General features: G+C 49.7%; 2 non-coding genes across 2 annotated transcripts; both read right to left on the reverse strand.

Moving 5' to 3' along the window:
- Nucleotides 1-5265: 5265 nt before the first annotated feature.
- On the reverse strand, nt 5266-5370 carry TRNAK-UUU (transfer RNA lysine (anticodon UUU)). The gene is made up of 2 exons: nt 5334-5370; nt 5266-5301 (listed from the first exon to the last, which is right to left on the reverse strand). It is a non-coding gene; the product is annotated as a tRNA-Lys (tRNA).
- A 7980-nt stretch (nt 5371-13350) lies between these two features.
- Nucleotides 13351-13422, reverse strand: TRNAC-GCA (transfer RNA cysteine (anticodon GCA)). Its single transcript has one exon. It is a non-coding gene; the product is annotated as a tRNA-Cys (tRNA).
- Nucleotides 13423-16244: the final 2822 nt, after the last annotated feature.

Here is a 16244-nt window from a genome sequence, read left to right on the forward strand (position 1 = left end):
GCTTTTGCAACTTGACACTAATTATAAAAGTGGTTTAGCCAGAGATGACAAAGAATCTATAAGTAACACAACACGGGCAAGTGAGACATCAAAATATTTAAATACAGTGAGGAAACTAGTAACCCCACCATTGCAATAATGGCCACTTGCCCTGCTATTTGTTGGTGTCGGACACCATAAAAAAATCATTAGATTAAATGATCTTTTGCTCACCTTTCTTAACCTTAAAGCTTGTAGATAAGATTCCCTTGTTCTCTTAAGTGCACTAACTTGCGCTTGCATTTTACTTAAAGGACTGTCTGCCAATATTTATACTGACTCCCGATATGCCTTTGGCATTGTCCATAATTGTAGACAGTTGTGAAAGCAACGTCTTACCTTTGCTGGTTCCCCATTTACAATAGCTATTATGTAAATGTACTTCTTTGTGTTTTCCTTTACCCTCCTCCTTGTCTATTGTCAAGTGTCAAGCACACTTGGCCCCCTCTGACAAAGTTACCTATAAAAATGCCTTTGCTGATCAATCAGCAAAGAATGCAGCCCTTTCTGGCCCTCAGGCTCCTAAACATGTTCTTGTCTGCCCTTCTGTAGCCCAGCCTATGTAGGTGTCCCTCACAGAACTGACTGGGCTACACGGCAAGGCACCTGAGACTGAAAAAGCAGACTGGCTGCGGCGGGGCTTCTTGTTGCACCCTGACTCGCTCCGGCCACCTGGTTGTGTCTCAAGCTATCCTGCTCTACCTTGCTCGTGTGCCCCACTCGGTGGCCCACATGAGCAAAGGGGGGACGACTGCAGCAGTGAAGCAGGATTGGTTCGCCCCGCATTTTCCTGCTGTGGCGGCACAGTACTGCAGTACTTGCTCTATCTGTTTATTTCATAACATTGGACAAAGGGTAAAAACTAAAATTGCAACACCCCCTTAACCCCTCCCCCCACTGTGGGGGACCCTTTGTGAATTTACAAATGGATTTTGTACAAATGCCTAAATCTTGTGGATATAAGTACATTCTTGTAATCATTAATATGTTTTCGGGGTGGGTAGAAGCTTATCCTTATAAACATGCTGATGCTACTATGGTTGCCAAGAAACTCCTCAGAGAATTAATCCCCCGGTTCGGAGTGCCTCTTTCTTTAGACAGTAACCGGGGAACTCATTTCACAGTAGTTCAAAAGGTATGTGCTGCTCTAGGAATCCAACAGCATTTACACTGTGCCTACCATCCACAGTCCAGTGGAGCGGTAGAAAGAAAAAACTCTGACCTAAAGACCAAATTAGCTAAAATCTGTGAGGACTCTGACCGTAATTGGCCAGATGCATTACCTTTGGCCTTAATGTATATTGGGGTACAGGGAATAGGAAACATGGGTTATCTCCCCACAAAATGTTAACCGATAGACCTATGAGATTATTACACACCCTGCCTAGAGCACTGCATCAATTTGATCTACATATAATAGATGATGTTATGTTAAGTTACTGTAAAGCCTTAATGAAATGTGTAGGGTCTATTCACACTCAGGCCAAGAAAGCCCTTCTTGAACCTGCATCAGAGCCATGTCATCTTTTAAAGCCTGGAGTCTGGGTTTACATCAAGGCACACCAACAGAATAATGCCCTCCAATCTCACTGGAAAGGGTCTTACCAAGTCCCACTCACACTGCTGTAAAATGTGAAGGACTCCAGAGCTGGGTACATGCATCGCACTGCAAAAAGGAACCTCCCCTGGCTGATCTACATCCGTTCTCAGCTACTGCACCTCCAATTGCAGCACAATCAGTTACACATTCTACAGAAACAGAGTCTCCACGATATAACTTAAGATCACGAAGGAAAGAGGATTTAATAATCCCCACGATTGAATTGTTTGGTACAAGATTTGTCGTTTTCATGATTTGGGGAATTATAGGAGTTTGTTATTGGATATATATATATATATATATATATATATATATACTCCACGCACAGGGCCAGGTAGGGAGGCAGAGAGAGCTTCAAAGTCTCAATGCAGGGATGAGACTATGGTGTAGGGAAGAGGGGTTTGGATTTATTAGGAACTGGGGACACTTTTGGGAGAGGGGGAGCCTATACAGGAAAGATGGGTTCCGCCTAAACCAGGGTGGAACCAGACTTCTGGCACTAAACATTAAAAAGGCCGTAGAGGAGTTTTTAAACTAAGAGATGAGGGAAAGCCGATTGGTGTGGAGATGCACGTAAATCAGATGGAGACTTCTCTTAGAGGAGAATCCGTTGATAGAGATTCTCTAAGCTGTAGTCAGAAAGAGAGGAGGGGAGAGGACAAACCATGGGCCAGAGTAGACAAGCAACTGCATATAAAGGAATCCAATGCATCAGGGAAGGGCAAACAAATAAGTAGTGGCAAATTTTTAAAGTGCTTCTACACAAATGCCAGGAGTCTGACTAATAAGATGGGTGAACTAGAATTCCTTGTATTAAAGGAGGAGATTGACATAACAGGCATCAGTGAAACCTGGTGGAATGAGGAAAATCTGTGGGACACAATCATACCGGGGTAGAAAATATATTGGAAAGATAGAGCAGGCCAGGTGGATGGTGGAGTGGCACTGTCTGTGAAAGATAATGTAGAATCAAATGAAATAAAAATATTAAATGAAGCAATAGGTTTTATAGAATCACTATGGATAGTAATTCCATGCTCCAATAATAAGAAATTAGCAGTAGGGATATGTTATCGACCACTTGAACAGGACAGCGATACTGACATTGAAATGCTGAGGGAGATTAGAGAGGCTACCAAAATAAAGAAGTCTATAATAATGGGGGATTTTAATTATCCCCAAATTGACTGGATACATGTCACCTCAGGAAGAGAAGCTAAGATAAAATTTCTCAATGTCTTAAATGACTGCTTCTTGGGGCAGCTGGTACAGGAACCCAGAAAGGGAGAGGCAATTCTCGATTTAGTCCTGAGTGGAGTGCAGGATCAGGTCCAGAGGATAACCATTACAGGACCGCTTGGGAATAGTGACCATAACATAACAACATTTAACATTCCTGTGGTGGGAAGAACACCTCAGCAGTCCAGCACCCTGGTATTTAATTTCAAAAAGAGGAATTACACAAAAATGAGGAGGTTAATTAAACAGAAATTAAAAGGCACAGTGACTAGAGCCAAATCCCTGCAAGCTGCATGGAAACTTGTTAAACACACCATAATAGAGGCCCAACTTAAATGTATACCCCAAATTAAAAAAACATAGCAAGAAACCTAAAAAAGAGTCACTGTGGCTTAACCACCATGTAAAAGAAGCAGTGAGGGACAAAAAGGCATCTTTTAAGAAGTGGAAGTCCAATCCTAGTGAGAGAAATAGAAAGGAACATAAACACTGTCAAATCAAGTGTAAAACTGTAATAAGAAAAGCAAAAAAAGATTTTGAGGAACAGCTAGCCAAAAACTCAAAAAGAAATAACAGAATGTTTTTTAAGTACATTAGAAGCAGGAAACCTCATAAAAAACCTGTGGGTCCCCTAGATGATCGAGATATAAAAGGAGCAATCAAGGACCATGAAGCCATTGCGGAGAAACTAAATTATTTCTTTGCTTCAGTCTTCACAGCTGAGGAAGTTAGGGAAATTTCCAAATCTGCACCGTCCTTTGTGGGTGATGAATCTTAGGAACTGTCCCGGATTGAAGTGTCATTAGAGGAGGTTTTGGAACAAATAGAAAAACTTAATGTTAACAAATCTCCGGGATTGGATGGCATTCATCCAAGGGTTCTAAAAGAACTCAAATGGGAAATTGCTGAACTATTATCTGTGGTTTGTAACCCATCCTTTATATCGGCTTCTGTACCTGATGACTGGAAGGTAGCTAATGTGACACCAATATTTAAAAAGGGCTCTAGAGACGATCCTGGCAATTACAGACTGGTAAGTCTAACTTCAGTACCGGGCAAATTAGTCTCAGGGCATCCCAGGGAGGCTCCTTGCATCCCAGGAGAAGAAGGGGGCTCTGGGTGGAAGGAAACAAGAAAAGCTGGTCCCAGTGGGCATGGGCATGGGCTCCAGTTTGGCCCAGATGAGTCAGGGGTGTCTTGTGTAGGTCCCATGGTGTAAGGGGCAGCACTCAGGACTCTGAATCCTAAATCTCTGTGAGACCTGCTGTGGCTGGGCTGGTTGCTACAAACCTCTCAAAACCCATCTTCTTCGGCTTCCTTTCCTGTGGGTTCCCTAGAGAGGAATTTGTGCCTCCTGCTGTGAGTCTGAAAACACCTGTCCCCCTGGTAGCTTTGTCTGGCAGTCTGTGAGGGGCTGGGGCTCTGGAGATGCAGGCTCAGGCCTACATGTGGCTGGAGACAGCAACAGAAAGTCCCAAGAGCAGAAAGCTGAAAATTCAGCATCAAATGTGCCCCGTGCTGTGGGCCTGTAAGGTGACCTTAACAATACAGTGCTATTTTGGGGTACTAAGTCATCTGTAATATCTATTTTTTGGGGCATGAAGGCATCTTTAACGTCCATCCTGCATGTTAACAGAGTCCCATTATTTTGAAATACAATGGGCTCGCTAGTCCAACATCCCTGTAAACCTCATTCCATGAGGCGTAAGGGACATTTCAGAATAGCAGGTTATTTCAAAATGTGGTGCTGTGTAAACAGCAAAGTGTTTTTCAAAATAAGATCAAAATGACAACTTCTGTAGCTCAAATTGGTTACCATATGTCCACCCTATGTCTACGCCAAACCCTAAACTTAAAATAAGATGCTATATCAGGGCTCTGTCTACACTACAGAGACAACGCTTTAGTCCGGAGAACACATCTGCTCTTCCACAAAATTTTTCAGAAGAGCAGACATGCTTTTTTGGCATCTCTGTGAACTTCATTTTATGAAGAAGAAGGGATGTTGCAAAAAAGGTTTTTTTTCCCCAAATTTGGCCCAGTGTAGACAGGCCAAATGTCAGAAAAGCCTTTTCCAAAAAAAGAAGCAGAAAAAGCTATGCAAATTGGAGTTCACAATTTGCATAGCTTTTTCCAGAAGAACAGTGTAGTGTAGACATAGCCTGCGTGTTGCACAGCACTGGTAGGAGACATGGAGGGACAAAAGGGTCTATCGGCACCTGCAGCCTTTCAGAACAACCCCCGTCCCAACCCCCCTGTACTAGCCCTTTCCTCCACCCTTACTGGGGTCTGCTGGGAATTGCCTGGATGCCAGCCCACCCCTGTGTCAGCCTAAGGATTGACTGGTCTGTAAAAGCTGCATCCTGGAAATAAGGAAGCAGCTAAAGTGACTCTGGTGGGACTTGAACCCACAACCTTTGAATGTCTAGCTGGGCTCACATTAACCATTACACCTTAAAAATCCAATGTGCTTTCCATTGCACCACAGAGCCTGATAGACTGCTGGGGTTGATATCTCCAGTCTCTGATTTGCAGCATGGCAACTGCTGGGGGAAAAGAAAGGGGATCCAGGTCTGTCTCTTTTTGGAGAGGAGGTAGGAAGAGGGCCACTGAGCCCCCAACAGTGAAAACTAGGAACAAACTGCAGTTGGAGAATGTGGGCATTGATCACACTGCCTTTTACACACAAAGCAAGGGGTCTCTGCCTTGAGCTAATTCCCTGGCCTATTAATACCTCTCCTGCCCCACCCACCTCGTTGCAGACCCCATGACGTCTCTGTGGTGGCCTGAGGCTCCTTTCTGAAAGAGCCACTTGTGGGACTGACACCTGTGGGCCGGCTAGCTTGGAGGTTTAGAACGTGGTGCTCATATCACACAGATGCATCTTAAGAGCAAGCCCCTTGCACATGTACATTTATAGTACAGCATCAGAAAACAGGGCTTCTTGCACAAGAGTTATTCCTCTCCCTACGAGGAATAAGCCCTCTTGCGCAATAACTCATCCACAAGGAGGCAGTGTGGAGAGCCAACAGGGGTTTCTTGCTCAAGAAAGCCCTATGGCTAAAAGGGCCAACAGAGCTTTCCTGCGCAGGAGAACATCCACACTGCCATGGGCGCTCTTGCAGAAAAGCACTTCTCTTGTGCAAAAGCACATGGGAGTGTGGACACACTGTTGTGCAAGACCTTTTGCACAAAACAGTTCTTGAGCAAGAAGTCTGCAGGGTAGATGTAGCCAGGGGGTGTCTGGGTTTGTTACCAGCACTGAGCTTTGTACAGCTGCCCAGGGAACATTGTGAAAAGCCAAAACCTTCCCGCTCTGGGTGTCCCTGGCCAGCCAGCGAGTGGCACAAAGGTTCCCTGAAGTGCTGACTTCAGGTGGATTGAAACAATTTTTTACAGCTCAGTTGAGGTGGTTAAGGGGATGAACTGCTAGTTTATTGTGCTCTGCACACATGGGTTCAAATCCCATCCTCATAGGGTGTTAATAGCCCTCTCTCTTGCTTCTCCCAGAAGTTCAGTGCTAGCCCCTCCTGTACCCCTGCCTGCCCCAGCCCCCTCCCACTGCAGCCTGGGGAAAGGGGAAATCTCCACAGAAACACTCCCACATGGGACCCTCAATCCCTTCTGTCCTCAAGGGAAAGCCTCATGTAACCCTTCTGCCAGGCCAAGTAAAGGGCCGTGTTCAGTATCTTGGGGTCTCCTCCCAACAAGGTAATACAACACCGGCTCAAGCCCCCACCCAGTGACCTGGGAAATGTCACACACACCTCTGGGTGCCTCAAAGAGGCAATTCTTCCCCTCTTGCAAGCACAGAGCCTCAGTATAGCAGCAAACCTTTAATAACATGAGGTAACCGACATCAGCATTAAATTGGGAAAACACCACAACTCGGATTTACAGACCAAACATGAGCAAAGGCCCTCCCCCCAGCCACAAATCCCCCCAAAGTCCCAAAAGTCCAACACCCCAAGAGTCTCTTAAGTCCAGCAACCCAAAAGTGTCTGCCCTGGGGTCAGTGCCGCCCCAGGGTTCAAAAGTTCACCCGGCAGGGTTTTACCATCCCAACCCAGAGGGGCAGGGATCGATACGCCTTACGTGGTCCGCCGATGGCTCCGCCTCTCCGTAGTGTTCTGCCGCCGCCGTCAATGTGAGTCACTCTGCCGCACTCCACCTGTCGTCCTGTGAGCCACCTCAGCTGCCCCATGAACTGTCCAGCTCCGTCAGCCATCTCAGTCCTGGTTGCTCCTGCTGCTGCTCCACTGGCTGTCTGCTGCGGCTCCTACCAGCCGCAGGTCGTCCCCACCAGCTGCTCTGCCGTCTGCCTGCACCCACCGGTGGTCCCAGCAAACGGCTCTACTGTCCGCCTGCGCTTGCTGGTTGTCCCCTGCAAGCTGCTCTGCTGGTAGCTTAGCGCCAGGCTCCCCTCAGCAACAGTGATTTCAGCTCTTCCATAGTATAGCGCCGGGCTCCCCACAACATACAGTGATTTCAGCTCTTCAGCTCATAACAGATGAGCCTCAATGCTAGTGCACCACTGACCCACAGTGAAGTTAACTCCACAGCTGACAACTAGACTCCTAATGGAATCCAAATTAGTTCTGATATTCCACAGTGGAGAGGGTGCAATTGGTGTTTAGGCCCTCAGACAGAGAGACGAGACGTCAAGGCCCAGGACTCGGAGCCAGCTACTGATACCCATGGAAAGCTGATTTTCAGAGGGGTGTGATCAGCCCTTCCTGTGTATCTGGCTTCTTCAAAGGGGCTTAATAAGGATCTAAAAGTTGAAGAGGGGCCATTTAGAAGGGTGAATTTCTGTCCCTAGCAGTGTTTTCTGTGTGTGCTGGTGGCCTAATGGACAAAGCAGGCCTCCTAGGCCAGGGATTGTGGGCTCAAGTCCCACTTGGGGTGACAGTTCTCTCTCATTGACAAACAATTTGCCTTCCTTGGCTCTTTGAGACAGTTGGATCAGCCATGGTGGCTGTCTCTCTCTTTCTCTACAAAAACTGATCAGACCCCTCCCTAGCAAATGCTGGAGTGTTTGCTATTTGGTTTGGCAAACTGACAGACAGTCCCCAGGCTGTGAGCATGGTGCGGGTGAAGCCCATGGGGCAGTTTGCCTGGTGAGATTTGGCGGGTGGAGAAGCTGTGAAGCTCTGTGAGTGGATAAGGTCCCTTGCTGAGCTGTGCCCCCTGCCGTGTGTGTGACTCAAACTGTCCCTTGTCCCCTTTTATGTCTCTGTTGCGCTTCCAGCATCTTTCCTCAGGCACGTTCATCGGGCAAAGACTCCCCCCCCCCCCCCCCAGTGATCTTGTATCTTCCTTTGTGCGGCTTAGCCGCAGACACAGCAGAAGGGTTTTCCTGCAGCCACCGGCCCCAGCCCCTCTCTCCAGGGAACTGTAGCCCCTCGGACCTGGCAGCTCCTCCCAGCATTCAGCAGGCACCAGGCTGAGAAGAAACCGTCTGACATGGTGCTGCCAGGGAGGAGCCTCACTGCTAGTGACTGTTCCTGTTCCTGTTCCAGGAGCGGAGCGAGTTTTGCCCTGGGCACCATTATTGAGAGCATGTGCACCTGTTTGTGTGTGAGCCCCCATGGTGCCCATTGGCTCCTGCTGGGGGGTGGAGGGTCCCCTGGTGCCATAGCTCCTCCTGGGGAGAGGTGGAGGGACCCCCGGTCCAGTATTTCCTGCTGTGGAGAAGTGGAGGTAGCCCATTCCCTATAGCTCCTGCCGGGGGGACCCTGACCCCTTATCTCCTGATGCGGTTTCAGTTTTTCCCTGGCAGATGCTCCAGACACAAGGGATGCCAGCGCACTGGCCCAGCCTTGGCCGGCAGTGATGGTTTTTACGCATACAGGGAAATGCCCCAGCTTCTCACCCTCACAGAGCTGCTGCCTCTCCGGGAGGCGGATGAACTGCAGGTGCGGGACAGCTCCCTGCCAGCAGGGACAGCAGCCAACGCACCAAATATCGCTGGGTCTGCAGCCAGTGTTGGGAACTGGGCAGGGAACAGGAGGCTTTTGTGTCACACACGTCTCAGGTAGGACGGACCCTCACTGAGCCCAGACTGTGACTGGTCTTAGCCAGGAATGTGCCCGGGGCTGGTTTGTGTCACTCTAAGGCCGTGTCTACACTGGGTGTAAAAGCGACACTGCCGTGGTCGATGTTCCGGGCTCTAGGGAAGACCAGCTGATTGGAACTGAGCTGTGCAGAGTCTTGTAAAGGGAACCGCAACTTCTCTGTATATTTGCCGAATTTTATATGAGGGTTTAGCAGAAGGGACGTTGTGGGCTCTGGAACAAGGTGGGTGGGACAGGAAAACTCTCCACAGGCAGGGGAATTAGCTCAAGTGGCAGAGTGCTCGCTTCGCATGTGAGAGGCAGTGGGATTGATGCCAACATTCTCCAGTGATAAATGCCTCCAGCTTCCTTCTTTTCACAGGCAGAGCCAGCCAGGGGCTAAGTGCTTCCAGGGGCTCCTTCCCTCTTCCATAAGGCAATGGGCTGGTTTCCGCAGTGCAGGGGGTGTCCCATTTGCCTCACAGGGAGCAGTTCCCTGGCTAAAAGTCAGGCAGGCAAAGTCTAGCCTGTAACACCCAGCGGCGGGGATTCTCCTGCCTGGGGAGGGCAGGAACAGACCAGCACTTGGGAGCCTGTTTAAAAAGCCTCAGGCACCTCTTCTGCCTGGGGAGGTGTCTGTAATAGACGCCTAGTGTGACATCAACCTGGGGTTTTACCCCTTTAACCTCACCCAGGGCTTGACGACAAGTCTGTCTCAAGTGTCCATCTCCACCTCAGGCCAAGTGTTCGCATGTTTCATATCTAAGGAAACTCCTCCTCCCTTTTTCCCTGCTTACCTTTCCTTCTGTACCAATATTCCAGTCGTGTATTATCCCACCAAGTCCCTGTGATACCAACTTCTTCCTGCTTATTACCCATCATTCCTGTGTGTCTATACCAGCATCTAAGACACAGATTAGATTTTGCTTCCCTGTGGTCCCTCATCCCTCCTTTATCTCTTCTGTTACAGCCCCTGCTCTCTCCCATTTCTGCCCCATCTCACAGGTGTCCATGTTGTTCACTTACCTGTGGGCTTTGGGTACCTGCCCCCATCAAACCTACTGTAAAGTGTCCTCACTAGGTTAGCCAGTCTGCATCCAAATACTCTTTCCTTCCTCCACAGGTGAACCCCATCCCTGCTGAGCAGCCCTTCCTGCAACAGCATCCCATGGGCAAGGAAGCCAACGCCCCCGGCCTATGGAGCTTTCTGTGCCCAGGGGGCCAGACCCCACCAGGGCTGGAAGGCTCGAGGGAAATGGGGAATGGCTGCACTTTGGGAGTCAAAGGTGTTGTCTGGGACCATAAAGCAGAAGAGTTTTAAAGCAAGTTTGTGGGTGGGTGCCATGGCTTAGCTTAACACATGGAAAGTTCCTGGTTTGCAACCAGGCAGAAACACAGGGTCTTCTCCTCTTGCAGCTCCCCTTGGTGCCCACAAGGCAGTTCGGGTACGTCTATATGTGCACCGTCTTTTGAGAGAGGGATGCAAATGGAGACATTCAAAATAGTAAATGAAGTTGGGATTTAAATATCCTGTGCTTCATTTGCATATTTGCGTTATGGCACGATTTCAAAATAGCGCTATTTCGAAATAACAGACACTGTATTAAAGGGGCCCTTATGGCAGGCAACATGGCTTAGGTGCCTAAAGCACCTGCCATATAAACAGGAGCGCCTGGGTTTACAGAAGAAAGTGAAAAGCTGAGCCAAAAGAACACATGCTCCCCCTCCCACACTCAGACCCCCCCAAACCCAGCCCCTGTCATGGCTTAAACCTGGATCCAGAGAGAAGAGCCAATGCAAACAGCCACATGGCAGTGAGAGAGTCAGCGCATTGGTGGGTGGGGCAGGGAGCTGGGGGCAGAGCTGGGCCCTAACTCACTAGGGATGTGTCCCATAGCTCAGAATAAGCGATGCAATTGTACAGCTTATTTTGAGTCAATTTTGAAATAGCTTATTTTGTAATTTGGCACTGGCTACACAGCACTTATTTCCAAATAAATTGCTATTCCAAAACGCCCCTCACTCCTCGTGCTATGAGGTTTTCAGGGATGTCTGAATAGCGAGCCCATTATGGTTTGAAATAAGGGGCTTGCTATTAAGACGCGTCTGTGTGATATGAGCACCACGTCCTAAACCTCCGAGCTAGCCGGCCCACGGGTGTCAGGCTCACAAGTGGCCTTTCCAGAAAGGAGCCTTGGGCAGCCACAGGGAGGTTGTGGGCTCTGGACCAAGGTGGGTGAGGCAGATACACTTCTTTCAGGCAGGGGAGTTAGCTCAAGTGGTAAAGCACTTGCTTAGCATGCAAGAGGCAGTGGGATCAATGTCCACATTCTCTATCTGTAGTTCAGTTCTTAGCCCTTACTTTCCATGGTGGGGGCTCAGTGATCCCCCTCCATCTTCTTACCTGCTTTCCCAAAAGAGACAGACTTGGCTCCCCTTTCTTTTCCCCCAGCAATTGCCATGCTGCAAAGCAGAGAGTGGGGATATCAAGCCCAGCAGTCCCTCAGGCTCTGTGGTGCAGTGGAAAGCATGTTAGACTTTAAGTGCCCATGGCTAATGTAAGCCTAGCTAGACATTCAAAGGTTGTGGGTTCAAGTCCTGCAAGAGTCACTTTAGCTGCTTCCTCATTTCCTGGGCACCTTTTACAGACCAGGCAATTCTTAGGCTGACAGTGGGGTGGGTTTGAGTCCAGACACTTCCCCGCAGACCCTAGTGTGGGTGGAGGGAAGGGTTGGTTCTTGGGGTTGGGGGTTGTTCTGAAAGTCTGCAATTGCTGTTAGACCATTTTGTCCCTCCCTGTCTTCTACTAGTGCTGAGCAACACTCAGGCTATGTCTACACCGCACTTCTTCTGGAAAAACCTACGCAAATTTCGAAACCCAATTTGTGCAGCTTTTTCTTCTGCTTTTTTTGGAAGAGGCTTTTCCGACATTTGGCCTGTGAACACTGAGCAAATCACACAGCAGCTGCCTGGCCTGTTTCATCTCCCTTCCCCAGGCTGGCACCCAGGGGCATTCTCAGCTGACGTCACCCACCTCTGTCACATGGTAGTTGGGCTCATCCCGGGCACAGGCTGGTCAGCAGCAGCTCCGTTTACCTGGGCACCCAGGGAAGTAGCAATAAGAGAAGGCCTTGTGTTTCTACCTGGCTTTGAAACAGGGACCTTTCATCTGTTACATAACTTTGATAACCACTACACCACAGAAACACACTCTGGCATACATGGCACTTGGCTGACTGTTCTGTTCCTAGCTCTTTCTAACACCCTGCTCTGCAGGGGAGGGGAATGCACCTTGTGAATACTCCACCTCTTGTTCTCATGGAAGCGACTAACCCGAGCTGCCAGCTCCTCATTTCCTCATCAGCCCCTTGATATTTGTAGCTCAAAGCTGGAGCTGCTGTGGAAGAGATGAAGCTACAGAAGCTGACAGGGGACAATCAGCGGGCGGAGGGTTATTTTTTCTCCTCCCTAGGCTGATGTGGAGAAGAAAATCCTCTTCCCTTCTCCTCAGAAGATGAAAATTGCATTTTGTTCTCTCTGCTTCTACTAAAGCTGGACTCCAGGACTAGACTTTTTCTTTCTAAAACCCTGGTGAAAGCTGATAGTGAATTGCTTGTAGTCTGAGAATGTGAGTTAAAGAAGGGCATGCCCTCATTTGCATACCTAATGAGCCATCATTTTTGCAGCAGAGACTTTTGTGCAAGAAGAAGCTGTCTACACTGCTCCTTCTTGCACAAAAAAACCCTCTTGTGCAGAGCTGTTCCGCCGCTTATTTTCAGGAATCCTCGTGCCAGTTGGCAGAAAAATCCAGTTCTGACCAGTCTCTGAGTGGCTGGTGCCTGAGGGGATCCATCATGGATCCCTAGGTTACAGGTCACAAGCACCATTTAGTGGCCCCAGTTACTGACCTAAACACCATCATAACACGACGTCTACGTCTACACTGCAGCCTTCTTGTGTAAGAACTGTTTTGCGTAAGCGTTCTTGTGCAAAAGGTCTTCCAGAAGAGCACGTCCACACTGCCAAGTGCTTTGCACAAGAGATGTGCTTTTGTGCAAGAGCGTCCATGGCAGTGTGGTTGCTCTCTTGTGCAAGAAAACTCTGATGGGCATTTTAGCCATACAGGTTTATTGCACAAGAAATTCATGTTGCCTGTCTACACTGCCCTCTTGTGGAAGAGCTCTTGTGCAAGAGGGCTTATTCCTCATGGGGAGAGGAATAACTCTTCTGGAAGAAGCACTGTTTTCCAATGCTGTAGTGCAAATGTACTTATGCAAGAACACTCGTGCTGTGCTCTGCACATTTTTGTGCAAGAACATTGAGCAAAAACCTTGCCATGTAAATGTAGCCTACAGGTTTGTATTCATTCAAAGAGTTCATACAAAGGAAATGTCTCTATTAAATAGACACTCTTGCAGGGGGCACTTGGATTTGAACCAAGGACCATGTGACCTGCAGTCAAACACTCTGCCACTGAGCTACACCCCCATATAAAAAAAAAGTGTCTGCAGCCAGTATTGAGAAGTGGGTGGGGAACAGGAGGCTTTTGTAGAACACACATCTCAGGTGGGACGGACCATTACTGACCCCAGATTGTGACTGGTCCTAACATGGAGTTTGTCCAGAAAGCATCAGAACTGGGGCAGGACAGAGGTTCTGTCCACACAGAAAAGTTATTTTGAAACAATGGCCATTATTCCAAAATAACAAGGCAAGAGTCTAGACAGCAATTCCGTTATTTTGAAGTAACTCTGAAATAACGGACGGCTAATTCCAACTTCTGTAGACCTCACTGTACGCAGAAAAATGACTATTCTGAAATAGCTATTTCAAAATGAGGCGCGTGTACATGCTCCACTTCTGCTATTTCAAAACATCCCCTTCTCAGGGCCATTCTAAGTTATTCCCCCTGGGGCTCTAAATCAAGGTAACACATCTACATTAGGGAAGCCTCCTCAGACTCATTTTGAGGTTTCCCTGCAGTGTAGACGTGCTATTTTGAAATAACTGTTCCAGAATAGCTTATTCCAAAATAAACGTGCCGTGTAGACGTAGCCAGAGAGTCCTGAGAGATGAAGCAGCTGGAGGGAAGCCAGGAGAGCAGAGGCCAGACTGAGAACTGAGTGTCCCAGGTGTCTACCTCAGGCCTTCTGTCTAGGTCCCAGGTGTAAGGGGCAGCACTAATGACTCTGAATTCTCCAATCTGAGTTTAAATCTCAGTGGGACGGGCTGGGGCAGTTGCTGGGAGGTCCTTGTGCTCCAGGCTTTTTGGCTTCCTTGTCCTGAGGTTCACTAAGGTGGTTTTGCTTGTCTGAGGCCCATTAGAGCTTTGTGAGCAGACTTGTGCTCAGGTGCCTGATGCCATCACAGCATCAGGGCAGGTCGCCCATCTGACCCCTGAGCTCAGCCCATGCTGGAGGCAGCCAGAGAATGTGAGCAGAGCGGGGGCGGGGGACTTGTATACTTTGGGAAGGGTCCTGGCTCCCAGCCACACGCCTTGCAACAAAGACCAACGGTCCCTGCACAAAGTGCATTGTGGGAATAAGAGTTGGGGCAGCAGGAAAGGGGCCGGCCCCTCAGCACCAGCGAGCAGGTGGGGGAAGATGGGAGTGAATCCTGCTACACCTCATGTGCAAAGGGAGCACTAACCCACGTGCAACTCATCTCTCGTGCTCTGGCCTCCAGCAGCTTTGTGCCCCACTAGGGTGGGTTATTTCAGAGACCAGAGAGGAAGAGGGAGGGGTCTCTGGATGTGCGGAGTCCCCCGGCTCTGCCTGTGAAAAGAAAGAACAAGGGCTCAGCAGAAACTTCAATTCCACTTTGTGCTTCTTGACTTTTTCAATCTTTGAAGAAGCACTTCAAATATCTGCTCCAGTGGGGCAATGGGTCAGTGCACAGTACTTATAAAACAGTACTTGTAGGAGACATGCTGAGGTTGTGAGTTCAAATCTCACTTGTTGTCACCATGCAGTGGTTCCCAAACTTTTCGGCATCACTCCCCCCCTGCTTTTTGATTTGTAAAAACCCTCATGCCCCCCCTGGAATTTCATCACACACTCTCTCCTCCCTGCCCCTCCCCCCCCCAGGCTGTCCCCAGAGCCCAGGGCCCGGGAGTCTGGTCAGCAAGTGAGACTCGCCCGTCAGTCCAAGCTGTTTTCTCCCTGGCTGCCGTTCCTGCCTGTCCCGTGCCAGCGCCGCACGCAGGCCAGTGGGGCAGGACAGGGGGTGTCAGTGGGGCCCTGCTCTCAGTCCATCCCTCACAGGCCCTGTGGGCTGCTCGAGGGCTGAGCCCGTCGCCCAGGCCTGGCGCGGGGATGGAACATGGGGCACGTTTCCCCCTGTGAGTGTGTGCGGGGGCAGGAGGGAGCCACACGGGCCCAGCTGAAGTGTTTTGTGCTGGGGGTGGAGGCTTGAGCCTGAGCTGTCGGCCTCAGCGGGACTTGCTCCTCCCCCCTCTCCTGCCTTGCTGCCTCCTTTGGCCAGCAGCGCTCAGGGGCAGCCAGGAGAGCTGGCACCAAGGGCAGAGGAGGCCGAGGCACAAGCCCCTCAGAGGGGACAGGCCTGAGGCCTCTGGCTTGCCCAGGCTCGCGCCAAGGGGCTTTCTGTGGTGCTGGGCGGGGGAGGGAGGCCAGGCCCAGGTCGGTGGGAGAAGGGGCAGCGCCTGCCAGGGCAGCAAGGGGAGCTGAAGGGAGTGAGATGCGGCGTTTCTGCCGGGATCATTCAAGGGTCCTTCTGCTGGGTTCTCCTGCCCCTCCCCTGGAAGACCGTCCCCTTCGGGGGGGCTCTTGCCCTGGCACTCATCCAAGGCCCACCTGGGCAAAGCAGCCTGCCCCAGGCACCTTCCATAGCTCAGCTGGCAGAGCAGAGGCCTGTAGCGGGTGCTCGGCAAGTGACCTTAGGTTGCTGATTAAACTCTAGCTGACAGAAGAGATTCTTCTTCCTCCCCCTGGCTGCAGGCCCGGCCTTAGGACCAGGCGGCTGCTTTGGGTCTGTCCCTTTGGGGCCTTATTCCTCTTAAAATAAGGAATAAGGGATCTTTCAGAAAAGGTTTTATTTTCCAAAAGATCCGCGTCTAGACTGGCGCTCTTTTCCAGCAAAGCTTTGAGCCTGCGTGTTGCACAGCACTGGTAGGAGACATGGAGGATCTATCAGCACCTGCAGCCTCTCAGAACAACCCCAGACCAGACCCCCAAGTCCTAGCCCTTACCTCCACCCTTAATGGGGTCTGCTAGGAATTGCGTGGATGCCAGCCCACCCCAGTGTCAGCCTAAGGATTGATTGGTCTGTAAAAGCAGCATCCTGGAAATGAG

This window comes from Pelodiscus sinensis, chromosome 31 (assembly GCF_049634645.1).
Source record: "Pelodiscus sinensis isolate JC-2024 chromosome 31, ASM4963464v1, whole genome shotgun sequence".
Classification (NCBI taxonomy): domain Eukaryota; kingdom Metazoa; phylum Chordata; order Testudines; family Trionychidae; genus Pelodiscus; species Pelodiscus sinensis.